This window comes from Rattus norvegicus, chromosome 11 (genome assembly GCF_021556685.1).
Source record: "Rattus norvegicus strain SHRSP/BbbUtx chromosome 11, alternate assembly SHRSP_T2T, whole genome shotgun sequence".
Taxonomy (NCBI): Eukaryota; Metazoa; Chordata; class Mammalia; order Rodentia; family Muridae; genus Rattus; species Rattus norvegicus.
Genome location: NC_141544.1, coordinates 90,402,516 through 90,418,437, shown reverse-complemented (window position 1 = coordinate 90,418,437; position 15,922 = coordinate 90,402,516). Strand labels below are relative to the sequence as shown.

Sequence of the window (15,922 nt, the reverse complement as noted above, 5' to 3'; positions counted from 1 at the left end):
TCCATGTTATAGTTTCCGGGACAGTCAGGGCTGCCAGGACAGCCAGGGTGACACTGTGAGACCTTGTCTCAAACAAACAAGCCAAAACAACAACAAAAGAGAACATGTGGATTGCCGTACAGTCTTCCATTTCCATTCTCCCAATTGGTTAAGATATTATGAAATATACATGCATCTAAGTGGGCAGAGTTTACTTTATTTGTAAGATGTAAAACATGGATCGAACTTCTTGGTGGATGTAAATACATATCTGAGGGTTGGGCAAACATATACACAGAGTACATGTAAATACATTGGAACTCAAGTCCTGTGGCTTGCACAAGTGTTGGATTTCCTTGTTTGATTTTGGACTGGGGTTGGAGAAAACTAAGTGAAAAGGGGCGTGGTGCCCGCTTCATTTACCTTTGCAACTCCCTGTGCATCTTCAGTCATTTAAGAAGCCACTGACCAGTCCATCTAACACTCTTAGCCTGTGAGAGTCACTTGCTGCCCCTCGAAGAGATCATGGCTGTAGTCACAGTGAGATGTTGGAGACATGGTTTTCTCTGTCAGGCTCAGCCTCTCGTGTGTAAAATGGATAGCTCTTCAGTTCTAAAGTCCTGGACTTGTTTAAGTAGGAAATTATAACTATCTCTTGGTCTGTGGTTGACTGTGTTCATCTCTTCTATATGTGGTTCTCTTTCTCTTTCCTGGAGAGTAGACTTTCCCCACCAGATCCTTCAAAGGGTTTCCTACGACAAAAATCAGAATATACGAAAACAAAACATTTTAAGATTTATTTTAGTTCTCTGCGTGTGAGTGTTCGTGTGAGCATGTGTACGTGCATGCATGTGCGTGTGTGTGCTGGTGCCCCTGCCCCCGAGTTCAGGAGAGGGTTGTTGGATCCCTTTAGAAGTAGAATCACCAGCATTTGTCAGCTACCTGACACGTGTGTCGGGATCTCTAGTCAGTTCTGCACTGGCCTGAGGATGAGCAAATCATGTCCAGCCCTGACAGTGCTTTGATCAAGCCCTTGGCATACAGTGTAACAGACCGAGTGGAGGGGAGGAGGTGACATTACCTGCCGACTGATAACCTCAGCTGGGCTGGACCCTGGAAACCCAGAATCCATGCTGATTATTCTCTGCCCCCATGACCTCCTGAGGCTGCCCAGACGCTAGCTGCACAGGCAATGGCCCCTCCGCGGCCTACATTATAAGAGTTTGTAAAGGGAGTTGGATGAGACTCAGAGTCTGTTTAAAGTTGTAATATCTCTCTGACATTGAAGAAGGAAGTTGTCCTCAGATTCATAGCAATTAAAAGCACAGAAAGCTGGGGGAGGGGAGGGTTATGCCTTTCCATATTTGTGTACAGCTCCTGAACCCTAGAAACTGCTCAGCTGGGAATAAATATTTATCTAGGATACGAGGACAAGAGTGATCCTTACAATGGCTATTAAGGTAGCAAGGACAGTGTAGTATTTCAACTATGTACCTTCCTGTGACCGGTTTCTCTGCATTTATTAACAGAAATAACCTCATGGTGATAAAGAGATGAATATACATGTTTCCTTTCTACAGCAGTGCTTAAATGTGAGACTCTGGAAACAGTTCAAATGTCCATCCATAGGGTATTAGCTAAAACAGTGGTTTTCAATTTTAGAGAAATTGATATAAGGATGACATCTTTTCTTTCATGTAATAAACATCACAAAATGCTATTAAGCAGCAGTGCTAGTACCCCACAAAAAGGAAAAAGACATAACAGGAGAGTGAAGGCAGATCTGCTACCCAGAATCTCTGGAAACTTCTGTGAGCATGCTGGCAGGAAAAAGGTTCTTTAGTGCATCAAATGGTGACACCTGTAAGAAGGCTTATAGATTAACATCATTTTATCAACCTTAATCTCTCAGTTCCTGGTTTTCCTAAATACGGAGAGAGTACTCACAAATAATCTATATTTACAACTCCTCTGTAAGCCTGAAATTACTTTGTAATAGAGATTTTAAATTTTATTTATTCCCTGATCAACAAGAGGAAAAGCATGCCTGGTACTAGAAACCAAGCCAAAACCCAGGGCTATAGTGAAGTTGCGGATCTTGGGGACGAATCTGCAATCAGTGCTTTACTGTACCAGCACAATTCCTGGCTACCTTCTGAATGCTCACCGTTATCCCTAGCTACCTTCTGAATGCTCACCATTATACCCACAGGTAAACACAGGTCTCGTCCCGCAACAAGAAAACTTTTCTTGGCTGTAGTCGGAGACCATTACAGAAAACCATAATCAGTTAAGATACAGAGTTGTGGACCTGAGTCCCTAAGGATAAATCTACAAACCAACACCTGGAACCAAGGCTCAGGAAGAAGGGGTGGGAAGACTGTAAGAGCCAGAGGAACAGGGAGTTTGTGTGATGCTGTGTCTCCAGGGACTGTCAGAAACTACACCCATAGAATCTCACCAACATGACAGCCTAAGCATGAACCGAACAAGGACAACAGCAGACATGCCGGAGTAGAGGGAAAGTCCAGGAGGCCTTGCAAAGAACTGCAGACAACTAAGAAATGCAGAAGGAAAAGTCTTTCCCAGAGAAGAACACACCATTTGGTTATACAATTCCAAATGGGCAGTCCTAAAACTATACATACAAGCAACATTATGTAGATTGAATAGGTTATATTTATGTATTTAGGAATGCATAGACATATATGTATACAAGTATGTATGTATGTATGTATGTATATGATAACAATTAATGAAAGAAGAGTCCATGAATTTGAAAAGAGGTAGGAGGGGTCTGTGGGAGGGTTTGGAGAGAGGAAAGGAAAGGGGGAAACAACAGGACTGTCTTTATAATCTCAGAACATACAAAAATCATTTCTTAAAAATCACACTGGACATTTCCAGTAAAGCAGTTTATAGTGTTGAGTGCTGTCCTATGCTATGTGAGGCTTCTCTTGGGATGAACCTATTCACAAGACATTACTGTGTCATTTAAACCACCCAGCTAGTGCTGGTCCCTTGCTTTCTCCAAGTTGAATGTTTAAGAAATGGAAGAGGGATTGAGACCAGGCAGAGAAGAGCTTCCCTATATGGTTGGTGCCTGCTCAGCCCTCCTGCCCAGAGCCCAGGGCTTATAGAGCAGCACCCAGCACGATGTCACTCTGACAGGAGCAGAGAATTTGCTTCTAGTAGCCCACTCACACAGAGCGTGAGCCCACCTTGTCAACATGAAACAAAAAGTTGCTCGAAGTAACTTGGGATGAAGCCATGCCCCACTCTACAGAGAGAGAGAGAGAGAGAGAGAGAGAGAGAGAGAGAGAGAGAGAGAGAGAGAGAGAGAAAAGCAAGGGCAGTGAAGCCCTTTTTGTCTTTTTTGCCTTGGGTAGCTTGGAATGTATTTGCTTCTGGCCATGAACCTACACACCTACACATTACTTATGCTATACATATATATTAAATATATATGAAATATATATATAGACACATGCATGTGCACACACACCCCACACCATATATATATATATATACATACATATATATATATATTTTAACTACAGATACACTAGACCAAAGGTCCAGGTTAATCTTTCTGAAACATTTCCTGGTTCTAAACTACACAGCCTAATACAAACAAAGATAGGTTCTTAAATCCAACAGTTAAGGTGCGTGCAGTGTTGTCGCACTTGTCTTCCTAGGTTTGTCTCTCTTTCTCCTGAACAAGCCTTCCATTCAAAGTAGCCTGGTCGTCAACTGAGTACAGCATATGTGTCTCTCCCTCAGGCCATTGCTTATGTTGTGCGCTGCGCTTGGAATGTCCCTCCAGTCATCCCCTTCCAACCAGCAAATTCCAACTAATTTTCTTCCGGGAAACTGATCTGGTTTAGCTGCGTGTTGAATGTATCCCCCTGCAGTTCCCATGTCGGTATCTCAGCCCTATTATGAAGTTTTCAGCAAACAGACTCTGAACTTGACTGCTGAGCTGTGCTTGGTGGCGGAGCCTCTGGGAGATGAACATACTTAGATCAGATTACCAGGGTGGAGTCCCCATGAATAACCGTGGTGTTGTATAAAAATGGCTCTCGCTTGCTTATTCGCTCACCTGCTCTTGCTCTGTTCTGCTCTGCTCTGTCTTAGGGCTCATGCAGGAAAAAAAGGTTACAGTCATGTACAGACATTTGAACATCTAGGAACTGTGCACTGTGAGCTAAACAAATGCCTTTTTATTCATAACGTAACTCTTCCTTGGGTTAATTCTTCGGATCAGTGGGGTAACTCAGAAGTACACCCAGCAGAGTTTAGTATTCAAGATTTGTAGTAAAGGCTGGAGGTAGTTCAGTGATAGAGTACTTGTCTAGGATATACAAAGCTTTGAGATCAATTTCACACAGACTCTCTCTCTCTCTCTCTCTCTCTCTCACACACACACACACACACACACACACATGCTCTCTCTCTCACACACACATACACTCTCTCTCACACACACACGTTTACACACACACAAACATACACACACACTCTCACACACACACACATATATACTCTCTCACACATGTATGCACACACACATACATACACACACACTCTCACACACACACATATATGCTCTCTCACACATGTATGCACACACACATACATACACACACACTCTCACACACACATACACACTCTCTCACACACACGCACACACACATACACTCTCTCACACACACACGTGTACACACACATACATACACACACACTCTCACACACACACATATATGCTCTCTCTCACACACGTATACACACACACATACATACACACACACACACATATATGCTCTCTCTCACACACACATACACACTCTCTCTCACACACACACATACACACACTCTGCCTCACACACACATACACACACACTCTCTCACACACACACACAAACACACAGAAATAAAGAAAGGCAGAGACAGAAAATAAAGCAAAAATAGAAAAGAAATGGAATAGATTCATCAAATGATATATATACATATATATGTGTGTGTGTGTAAAACTGTATATACAATGTATATAAAAGGGCATATGTAGAGGACCTAGGGCCCTTTCTGAGCACCTATATAATGCTACATAATGGCTTAAAACCATCTACAACTCTAGCTCAGGGGATCAGAAACCCTCTTCCGATCTCTTCAGGCAACAGACATGCTTATGGTATACATACATACAGGCAGGCAAAATACTCAAAGACATAAAAGAAAAACAAGTGCATCTTTCAAAATGAAAACAAAAACGTGTTAAATACGCAGGCGGATGAGTGGAACTAAGAAGTGTTAGGTAAGGCAACCAAGGTTCCTGAAGACAAACACTGGGGCTCTCCCTTATATGCTTTGCTGGCTTCTAAGTTTTATAAAGGGCCAGGTGAGAGGGGAAAGGGTAGGATTGCACAGGCAACTTGGAAAGGAAGGACAGAAGAGCAAAGAAAGAGTGATCCTGTTAGAAAGAGTGATCCTGTTAGAAAGAGTGATCCTGTTGGGATCCACACATATTAGTAACTGGGGACAGAAACAGTTATTTGACAACATTTAGTACCTCTAGCCTGGCAATTTCTTTAACAAAGCTCTCTGCCCACCTTCAGCCTCCCTGTCAAAAAGAGTATTGGAATGAAAGAAATACCCAGTTCTCCCTAGAGATCAGAGCTAATTGCCCAAGCCAGGATTCTGAGGCAGGTGGATTCAATCTCAGCCCATCTCTCTTGTTTCCTTTTTTTTTTTTTTTTTTTTTGTGGCTCATCTGCAAAGGGAGAAGGCGGTAAGAGAGTTGCATTCTGGACTAGTGAAAGTAAAGATACCACTTTGCTCATAGTGAAACATCCAGTTGAAAAGAGAAGTGATGGCTCTCAGTCCCGTGGTGACAGTGTTTGGCCCGAGAGCTCTGAGGGCCTGTGTTTGCCTTGCTCGGTAAATATTGAGTGAGTAAACAGAGCCTGAGTGGGCTCTAGAATAAATTTCTCTTGTCACTCTGGAGCCCGTGCCTTTTCAAGTGATCAGCATCTTCCACTTCCTTAAGCATGTGTGAGTTCGCAGACCCTGCGTCTCTTTCCTCCTGTTTGTCTTTCTCTCTCTTTGTATGTGGTGGACACGGGTATTTCATGAGCTACACGGAGTAACCAGGGCTGGAGGGAGGGATGGGTCAGCAGTTAAGAGCACTGGATTCCCCTCTAGAGATTCATAGTAAGGTTGGAGACAAAGAACAATAAAATAAAAATAAAATAAAATAAACAAATGCCTGTAATCAAGTTTAAAGAGAGTTCTTAGCTTATTGGTTGGTGAATTTTTCATTACAAAAATTATTCTGATTGCTGACCTGCATGAGTATCATGACTACACAACTAATGTTGGTGACTGTGTTTTGTCCCGTGGCATCTCTCCTCATGACTGTCTCAGATGGCGTGAGCAGTGCTTCCGGTGTGCCCATTGTCTTGTTCGATTCTCTATTACACCTTGTGAAGAATCAATGTTTACGTGGCAGTCCTGGCCTGTAGAGGAAACAGCTGCAGACATCCAGTTTTCAGAGCAAACTGCACCTTTAGCTTTTTGCTGAGCAACTGAACATGGAGTGGGAATGCTAAACATGATATACTAGCATTTGATCAAACAGCTTCGAAGCTGAATATTTTAACTCTGGAATATCTTGAAGTGTTCACCTAGAAGACTTCCGTTGGTGGTGACCCTGCTTTGGGCTGGAAAACCTGATCCACGGGGCCAAGTAAGCTTGTGTTTGTTGTAGTTACTGGCTGTTTCCTAAGCCATCCACGTTGTTTAGTGCGTTGTCAGTATGCAAGTATGAAGTCAGAGTTGAGATTTCCTCTGGCATTTGCTTGCCTCTCTCCTTGTATCTCACAATTCTCTTTCATTAAGCCATTGTTAAGCCAGCAAGTAAGTTCAAACTTTGAAAGCTAAGCTTTTTTGATCTCTGGAAGAGTCCTCATGCAGCTGAATATCTTACCCACCAAGCTCCTCAAAATCTCGGGTTTTATTCCCCACTTGGGTAAAAAAAAAATTAGGAAATCATCAATAAAAATCATTTAGTGAAATTACTGTGAATGATTCATGACAGATCTCCCAATTCCAGCTTGATATGTCAATTACCATATTCCTGATGGCATTTTTTAGTTTCTCTTGACTTAGTTACATAGACAAAATAAATGTTAATTCAGACAAAGTAAAGAATCAGGCAGAATTTCAATGGGAAAGGAGAAGATTCAAAAGTGCCATGACTGCTTTCTTCCAATGTGCAGGTCAAATATTAATGCGGACCTGCAAAGGCTCCTGTTACTAACACAAAGAGAGGCAGGTGAGATATCAAGGCTGACTTGATTCATTACAAAGAAGAGTTCTTAGCTCAGAGTGGTAAAATACAGCTGACATCCCAGCACCTAGGAGATGGAATCTGTAAGTTCCGCCATTTATATTTATGCTTATCTACATTGTAAGTTCAAGACCAGCCTGGAGAGAGAGAGAGAGAGAGAGAGAGAGAGAGAGAGAGAGAGAGAGAGAGAGAGAGAGAGAGGAGGGGGAGGAGAAGGAGAAGAGGAAGAGAAGAAGGAGGAGAAGGAAAAGGAGAAGAAGAAGAAGAAGAAGAAGAAGAAGAAGAAGAAGAAGAAGAAGAAGAAGAAGAAGAAGAAGAAGAAGAAGAAGAAGACTGTTAGAACAGTTTATAAATGACAAACGGGGAACAGGCTGCTTCAGGAGCTAGTGAGTCATTGTCGGCTTAAAAAAATGTTTATTGGGTACTTGGGACAAGCTAGGCACTGTTTAAGGAAATAAAGTTACAAGGAATGAAGACAGCAGAATTATTGATCTTAAGTTAGTACAGAGCAGCAAAGGAAGCAACAAGAATAAGTAACTGTGTGCTTTGACAAATGCTCCAGCAAAGGTGGAGATGGCATACTGGGTTTTAAAAGTCTCTGATTAAGAAGGGTTTCAGAGGGAAGATGAGGTTCAAAGGGAATTTCGGAAAGTAATTTGGACATTGTAGAATATTGGAAATACCTAGGCTTTAAGGGGGTAGGAAAAGAGACATCCTGGGAGGGATTTGTTGGAGAACTGAATGAACTAGATTCCTTGTCTCCTTTATCCTAAAGAGTCTACCACTCTATTGGCTCAAATACACCTCAAAACTTTTCAGTTTTGATCATAGGGTGATCTATATGTATTTTCATTAGAAATAATACATTAAAAATTTTAACTTTTAGTTTCTCCCCCAGCCCAAGAATATAGAAGAGTGAGAACTAGAATGTTTGCTAGACTCTTAGATTGATCGCTCAGGACAACGATCCTGGCACTCACAACAATAGGAGAGCAGGTGAGCAGCTGCTTTGAAGAAGTAGGTCCTCAGATCATGCTCTAATGGGTCTCTATACTCATGTGACTATCACATTTGTCATTTGCCATGTTCCCAGAAAATGCATTCATGTTAGATGGCATCTGGGCAAGTTTTATTCTGTTGGGATAATACCTGTGTTACCATATGGGATTCAACTCTCAGAAGTTCCTTCCAGAATCTCATTCTCTAACCTACAGACAGAACTTCCTTTGTATGATGACTTGTTACTTGGACAACAGTTCATTTAAAATGCATCTAACAGGTTCTAGAGAATGGTTTATACTTGATCTCTTTGGTGATGAAGTCTTTGGGCTCTGGATGCTTTCCTGCATCAGCTATAATCTTCTTGACTGACCACCATGATGGTTCATGGAGAAAATGACCAAAGATTGCTCTTGAATTGCCATAGGTTCTTGTTTGTTTGTTTATTTATTCCTGCTGGGTTTCTACCTCCTGAAGAAAACACTCTGATGCTTAAGCCAGCAAGTTGATCTAAGTTCCTAAGTCAATGTCCCTTATTAGTAAAATTGACTCAAAAAGAATTGATTTTCAGAATCCTGCAGCAGCAGCCATTAAATCGCCTACATGAAGATTATAACAAGGGCAGGCACATTGCTTAAGTTGACACTCTTTGCTTCCTCAGCCATTTCTACCACCTTTCCTCTAGTCCAATAATTTCCTAATCCATGTTCACATAAATTCACATAAAGCAGTGTGCATAATATTGTATTCGTAAACTTACTGTTGTGAGTGCACGACTTTAATCCAAGCACGCAGCAAGCAGAGGCAGAGGCAGAGGCAGAGGCAGAGGCAGAGGCAGAGGCAGAGGCAGAGGCAGAGGCAGAGGCAGAGGCAGAGGCAGAGGCAGAGGCAGAGGCAGAGGCAGAGGCAGAGGCAGAGGCAGAGGCAGAGGCAGAGGCAGAGGCAGAGGCAGAGGCAGAGGCAGAGGCAGAGGCAGGAGAATCTCTGAGTTCAAGGTCAGCCTGATCTACAGAGTGAGTTCCAGGACAGCCAGGGTTACACAGAGAAACCCTGTGTCAACAAAACAAAACAAAACAAAAAAAATCATGATTACCTAACACTGCAAACAACTCACACACATCCATCGATTAGTAGAAATGACTACAAAATCCAGTGAACTTCTCTCCAACAATTAAAAACAATCTATTGATATGAATTTCCAGTTCATTGTAAGTCAAGGAAACAATTCTAAAAGCAAATTCTATAATTTATTTCACATATGTGACATTCATAAAAGGAAAGAAAAAAAAATACAGCATTGGCTGCCAGGATCTTGGGAAAGACTAGGTATTGACAATGAAGGACCAAAAATAATATTTCTTTTCATGAAACTAATCTCTGCTCTGACTGTGATACTGTCTAAACAACTACATGCATTTGTCAAAACTCATAGAATTAGATGATAGCAGTGGGAGGAATTATTGCAAATAATCTATATCTAAATAAACACGATTCAGAAGAGCAGTGCAGCAACAGAACAACCTCTTCTATTCAACTGAACTTGGGCCTCCTGGTCCCACATCCACCTTACACACACACACACACACACACACACACACACACACACACACACACACTTTTGACCCTTCCTATCTGCCAACTCGGACTTCCATTTTCTGTGCCTCTGGTTTTGTTTTACAGCTCAGTGGACTTGCGCAGTACCTGTGTGCTCTGTTCAGTGTCTTCTCCATCCTTAGCGAACTGCCAAGTCTAGACCTTCCGTCAAGTATCCCCCCTGGAGGAACCTCTGCTTTCTTTTGTGAGCAGGGTCCGTGTCCTCTGAGACTCCTCAACACTCATTCGGAAGTGATAATCCACACTGGCACCTTGGTAACTCCTCTTGTGCGTTAATCTGCACAGAGGAACGGAGGAGCAAGCCTGTCACATTCCTTTTTTAAGAAAATGCTTATTTTCGCTTATTTAAATAATAAATTCATTACGAGCCAAAGCAGCATATTAAAAAACAAACAAACAAAACCCCAGCTGTTTTCCTCACCAAAACTGACCCACGGAGAAGACAATTACTGTTTAACTTTTTTTCTCTTTTTTTCAAAGTCTCTCTAGTGTCTTGCTTAACTGGGGACAGCTGAATGCCCTAGCTGCTGCCACATGCCCTCTGTTGCAATATTACATGTCATGTCGCCTCTGGAAAACTCCATCCACATTCATGATTGAACGAGTGTGAGAGAAACAACTAGTGTACTGTGCTAGGGTCATTATGAAATCTCTGTTGAGAAACTAGCTCTCCCCAGTAGGGTTCCAGAGAGCCACAGGGGTTCCAGGAGAGCACAGGGCCACCGCTTACAAGTCTCCCTGCTTTTTGTTACTTGATTTTGTTGTTGCTGTGAGCTTTATTTTTTACAGCACCTTTAGGAAGAACTCTGTCTCTTCACATGCACTAGCACCCCCACTATTGATGTCCCACACCCCAGAGGAACATTAAAGTCAGTGACTCTACAATGAGTGACACAGTATTATCAGTCAAAGCATACAGCTTGTGTCAGGGTCCACTGTAGCAGCTGTGTGTTCTATGGGTTTTGACAAAGAGATGGTGCCAAGTACCCACCATGGTTATATATGACCATGAATGGGTATTGGATTTTATCAAATACCTTTTTTGCATTATTAATATGCTTGTGTGATGTTTGCTTTTTAACCAGTCACTATGTTATTACATGAATTGGTCTGTGAATAACGAACCACCTTTTTCGCATATTTAGGATAAGTCCCACTTGGTCATGGTTCATAAATTTTAATTTTTACCTGATTGATAGATCCATTGATTGATTGATTGACTGACTGAGTGACTGACTGACTGACTGATTCTGTGTGTGTGCAGGCACATACACGGATACAGGTATGCACGCCTATGTGCACACATGTAGAGGCTGGAAGTGGGTGTCTGTTTTTCTCCATTGCTCCCCACCTGACTCCCTTGAGGTAGAATCTCTTGCTGTACCCAGTCTCACCTTTCCTATCCCGGCAGACCGGCCAGTGAGCTCCTGGTCTCTACCTTCCAATGCTAGTGACAGCCTCATGCAGCCATGTCTGGTGGGGCTATGTCATGGGTGCTGGGGATTCAAACTCAGGCCCACATGGTTCCACAGTGGGTGCTCACACTCCCTGAGCTGTCTCCTTTTGAAGCATTATTGGATTCAATTGTATTATTTTGCTCAAAAGGGTTGCTTCTCTGCTCCAACAGAAAACAGATAACTGCTGAATTTGTCTTCCTTTGTATTAACTATCTGACTTTTGTAATATGATAATGGTGGCCTGGATGAATGCATTTGGAAAGTATTTCCCATTACACTGTCTTCTGAAAGAGAAGTGGTGTCATTATTTCCTGTAAAAGTTCACTAGTGAACTCAGCTGATCTCCCACTCTTGGAGAAAAATGTATCACGGTAAAGCTGTAGCCTTAATGCAGGTATAAGAGGTAACAGAGGGGAAGCTTATGTATTCTCTACCTTGTCTCTCCTAGTGCTAATATCTGTGATGGTGTAGTGTGTTATCAGAGCCGAAGTCTTGGTATGTGGCCCAGACTAACATCAAATTCACTGTATAGCCTAATGTGACCTCAGATTGGCAGCAACCTTCCTTTCGGCTTCCTGAGCGCTGGAATTACAAGGTGTGTCCCAACATCTCTGGATGATACAACCTACGTTATTTAGATTTCCTCATTTTACTCTGCTCATCTCTGTGCCTCCTTTTAGTTCTATAAATTATAGAACTAAAATTAGTTCTATAAATTATAAATTTAGTTCTATAATATAATAAATTTAGTATAATATAATATAATGGTATAATATAATATAATAGTATAATATAATATAACAAAATAATATAAATAAATTTAGTTCTATAAATTATAAATTTAGTTCTATATTTATAAGTATTGGTTTGTTATCTCTAACAAGAATCCAGATACAGACAAGAACGTAGATTCTTTTGACTCTTTACTGTCACAATCTGGACACATCTTTGTTGTGATGGTTGACATTGATTGTCAACCTGACAGGATGCAAGATCACCTAGGAGACAGGCATCCAGTCAAACCTATGAGGATGAATCTAGATTAGGTAAATTGAGCTAGTTATGTGAATCTTAACTGTGGGCAGCACCATTTCATGCTCTGAGATCCTGGACTGAATTAAAAGAGAAAGCAAACTGAACTCTGACATTCCTCTTCCTGCTTCCTGCTTGCAGATGAAATAGGACCAACTTCCTCACATTCCTCCCTTCACAGATTCCTCATCATAATGGACTGCTCCCTCAGACTGTAAGCCAAAGTCAACCCTTCCTTATGTTGTTTTTGTTGGGTGTTTTTATTGCCATGAGAAAAGTAACTAAGAGTTGTTAGCACATTTTGGGGGGGTATTCAGAAACAATTCCTGGGATTTCTTTGTTATGTTATCTGTAGGAATGGTCTCATAGGCCATTACAAAGAACTGGCATTAATCTGCTTATTTCTGTATCAGTTATGGAATTCAGCCTCATGTTCATGTCACCTACAAGTCACATTTTAACTGTTAGAAGCTGATGACCACAGCACATCTTTCCCTGGGTGAGAAACAACCTATCTAAGTTTCAGAGCCAAGGGACAGCCATTCACATCTGTGACAGTCAACAAAAGTGTCATGCTCAATATGCCTCCCAGGAGTGTGTGATACGGTTGTGTCAACCCAACAAACTGATAATTTGGAAGGAAGTGCCTCAAATATAACCCATTTATTCATCAATCAGTTTTGAGAGATGCCTTTTGCATCAGTCCTAATAAGGAACCAAAGATGATCTGAACAAATATTTCTATAAGCAAAACTTATATTCTAGCTAGGGAAACATGACATGTACATGTAATGTATCTTCTGCAATATAACCTCTTCACATCACTGTGCCCAGCCAGGAAAACACCCATTCACTAGGCCATAAATGGTGTCCTTTTCTCTACTCTCATTTATGCTATTTTCCCCTCTCTATGCACACTTTCACAATACCCCAAGCAGGCTCTTTCTTTCCCTTCTCAGAAGCTAGTCCTGGCTGTGAAATGCCATATATTTTAATTAATGCATGTACATGTCTGAGCTCCCTGGTAGATAAATACCCAGTTAGTAGGATCTAATTCTCGGACGCTGAGGCTCTAGTCATGCCTCCTGCCAGCATTGACAAATGCAGTAACCTTCTGATAAAGCACAGCTAGTTTATAAAGCAGGGATCAGCCCTGCTTCCACATATCCAAATCTCTACCAATAAGAATTAAGATACAGTTTGGCTATGAACATTTGATATGGAGCTTAGAAAACAGGAGCAAAAAGCACAGGATCATAAAATATTTTCAAATTTGTTTTGTAATCCCAAAGCTTACAAGCATTCCTCGGTTTCCTGTGGTAAAGAACATCCCCCTAGGTTCTAACTAAAGTTCCCCCAGGAATAGAAAGATTAGGAAATACACTGCAACAGAACACCACAGCTGAACAGTGCCTTAGGGATCAGCTAGTTCGACAAACTTGCTTTAAATATAAGAAAATGAAGCTCAGTAGAGAATGGGGTTTCTTCAAGGTTATAGTGTCAACTTGCCAAGCTGGTCTTGTCCTTGCCCAATAGCCTGTCTAAAGGTATTGCCTGACTTGACCCTGGATGTCCACACACATAATACAGCATGCCCTCAATGAGCACAGATTCATGTGAGGTTGACACACTGTATAGAAGCAAGAAGCTATATATCAAGAGTATGCCATCAAGATTACCAAAGGAAGCTTCTAGTGATTAATAAAAAATGAGTCCATAGCTGCAGCTCAGAAGGAGGCCATCTTAAGAGTAAAAATCTCTTGGACTTGGAAGAACCTTGGAAGCCATCTAGAAGAGAAACCAGAACTTGAATACTACAGGGGGGACATAGCAGGTTGTTGACAGTGGACAAGTGCCCATCTCTGGCACTCAGTTTCCAATGCATCAAATAAATAAGTGCTAAATGATACCAAAGGTGCTTTTCAAACAGAAACTTGGTTTTCCTTCTACAGAGCATCCAATTTCCTGTTTTGACAGGTGAGGAAGGAGAGACATAACCCTTTGGAAGTGAGTTGGGAGCCTAGCTGTGATTAGACCCAAGGTAAGCTTTTCATCCGCTGTCTGTGTGTCTAGATTCATCCCTTTCACGCTGTCCTGGAGTCTTGGGAGGGACTTCTGCAATTGCTGTCCTCAGGCTGTTACTCTTGACCTCCTTTTAACCTCTGGGACTACTGGCAGCATGGGAGTCTGGACATGTTCCGAAAGTGGTACATGGGTCAGAGGACTCTCTTCCCTTTCCCTGTTAAAATGAAACCAAAACAGATATGATCAGTGTCCTGCTCAGCCATCACCAGAGAACCTTCCCACCTCGGCAAATGGGAACAAACACAGAGACCCACAGTCAGACATCATGCGGAGAGCGAGAGACGTTGGAATACTCAGTACAGAACTGGATATCCTCGTCCAATCCCTCCCCTAAGGGCTCAGAGAAGCCCATGGAAGACGAGGCAGAGAGAATGTAACAGCCAGAGGGGATGAAGAACCCAAGGAAACAAGGCCATCTGAACCATCAAGACAGATGCACACATGAACTCACAGAGACTGAGGTAGCATGCACCGAGCCTTCAAAGTGGGCATGTGATAGGGTTCAGGTGCTGAAAGGAGAAATGGATACATGTCCCCATCCCTAACCTAGAAGCTATCTCCCACTGATAACCACTTTCAAATAAAAGTTTTTTTTTCCAAAGGAGTCTCACTGGAGAAACAAACTACTCTTAAGGGGAGGGGCATGACCAGCTGCAGACGCCAACAGTCGGTGAACTCACAGGCATTGGTGGAGGTCCCTGTCTCAGTGTCACGTCAGGGCCTTTTCTTCTCTTTTATTAGTTTTAAACTTTACCTTTTTTATTCTTTATATTTATAATAAAGGATCTACAGGTCCTTTGCATATACATTACAGGATCTGGTTTTACGTTTTTATGGAAAGTTTGAGCAGACAAATGAGTGGCTCTTATGTCTTTTCTTGGGCTCTTTTCCTTCTGTTTGTATTCTCCTATTCTGATTTGTTTCTATTTTATCATATTATATTATATCGTTTCATATAATATTCCCTTATACACAGGGAAATAGAAAGAAAGTGGATCAGGATGGGAAGGAATGTGGGCAGGAACAGGGCAGAGTAGGAGGAAAGAAACTGTAATGAAGGTATGTTGTATGAAAACAATCCATTCTCAATAAAAGGAAAAAAATCACAAACTATGTGTACACTCATTTTTAAGGTTGACTAAGTATTAGAATGAACCTCACTCACAGACCAAGCAAACAACAGCCTACATGATAAAAAAATTCCCCTACCTCAGAAACACATGCTGTCACCTCAAAGCACTGAGTCATATCTTCTGGAATACCATAGGATGCTATTCAACTCACTAGTTTTAAAGAAACTCACTCTGAATGGATACACAACATTTTTGACATTTTAATTCCTCCAGAGAAAATGCACTGAGTAGGAGAATAAAACTACAAGAATTTTTTTTTTAAATTATACTATCAA

General features: G+C 41.6%; 1 long non-coding RNA gene across 1 annotated transcript; it reads left to right on the top strand.

Annotated features, from left to right (window-relative positions):
• The first annotated feature begins 5,970 nt into the window (after positions 1-5,970).
• On the top strand, positions 5,971-15,113 carry LOC102553356 (uncharacterized). The gene is made up of 6 exons (XR_015633163.1): positions 5,971-6,030; positions 6,403-6,724; positions 11,846-11,992; positions 12,571-12,643; positions 14,407-14,470; positions 14,692-15,113. It is a non-coding gene; the product is annotated as an uncharacterized LOC102553356 (long non-coding RNA).
• Positions 15,114-15,922: the final 809 nt, after the last annotated feature.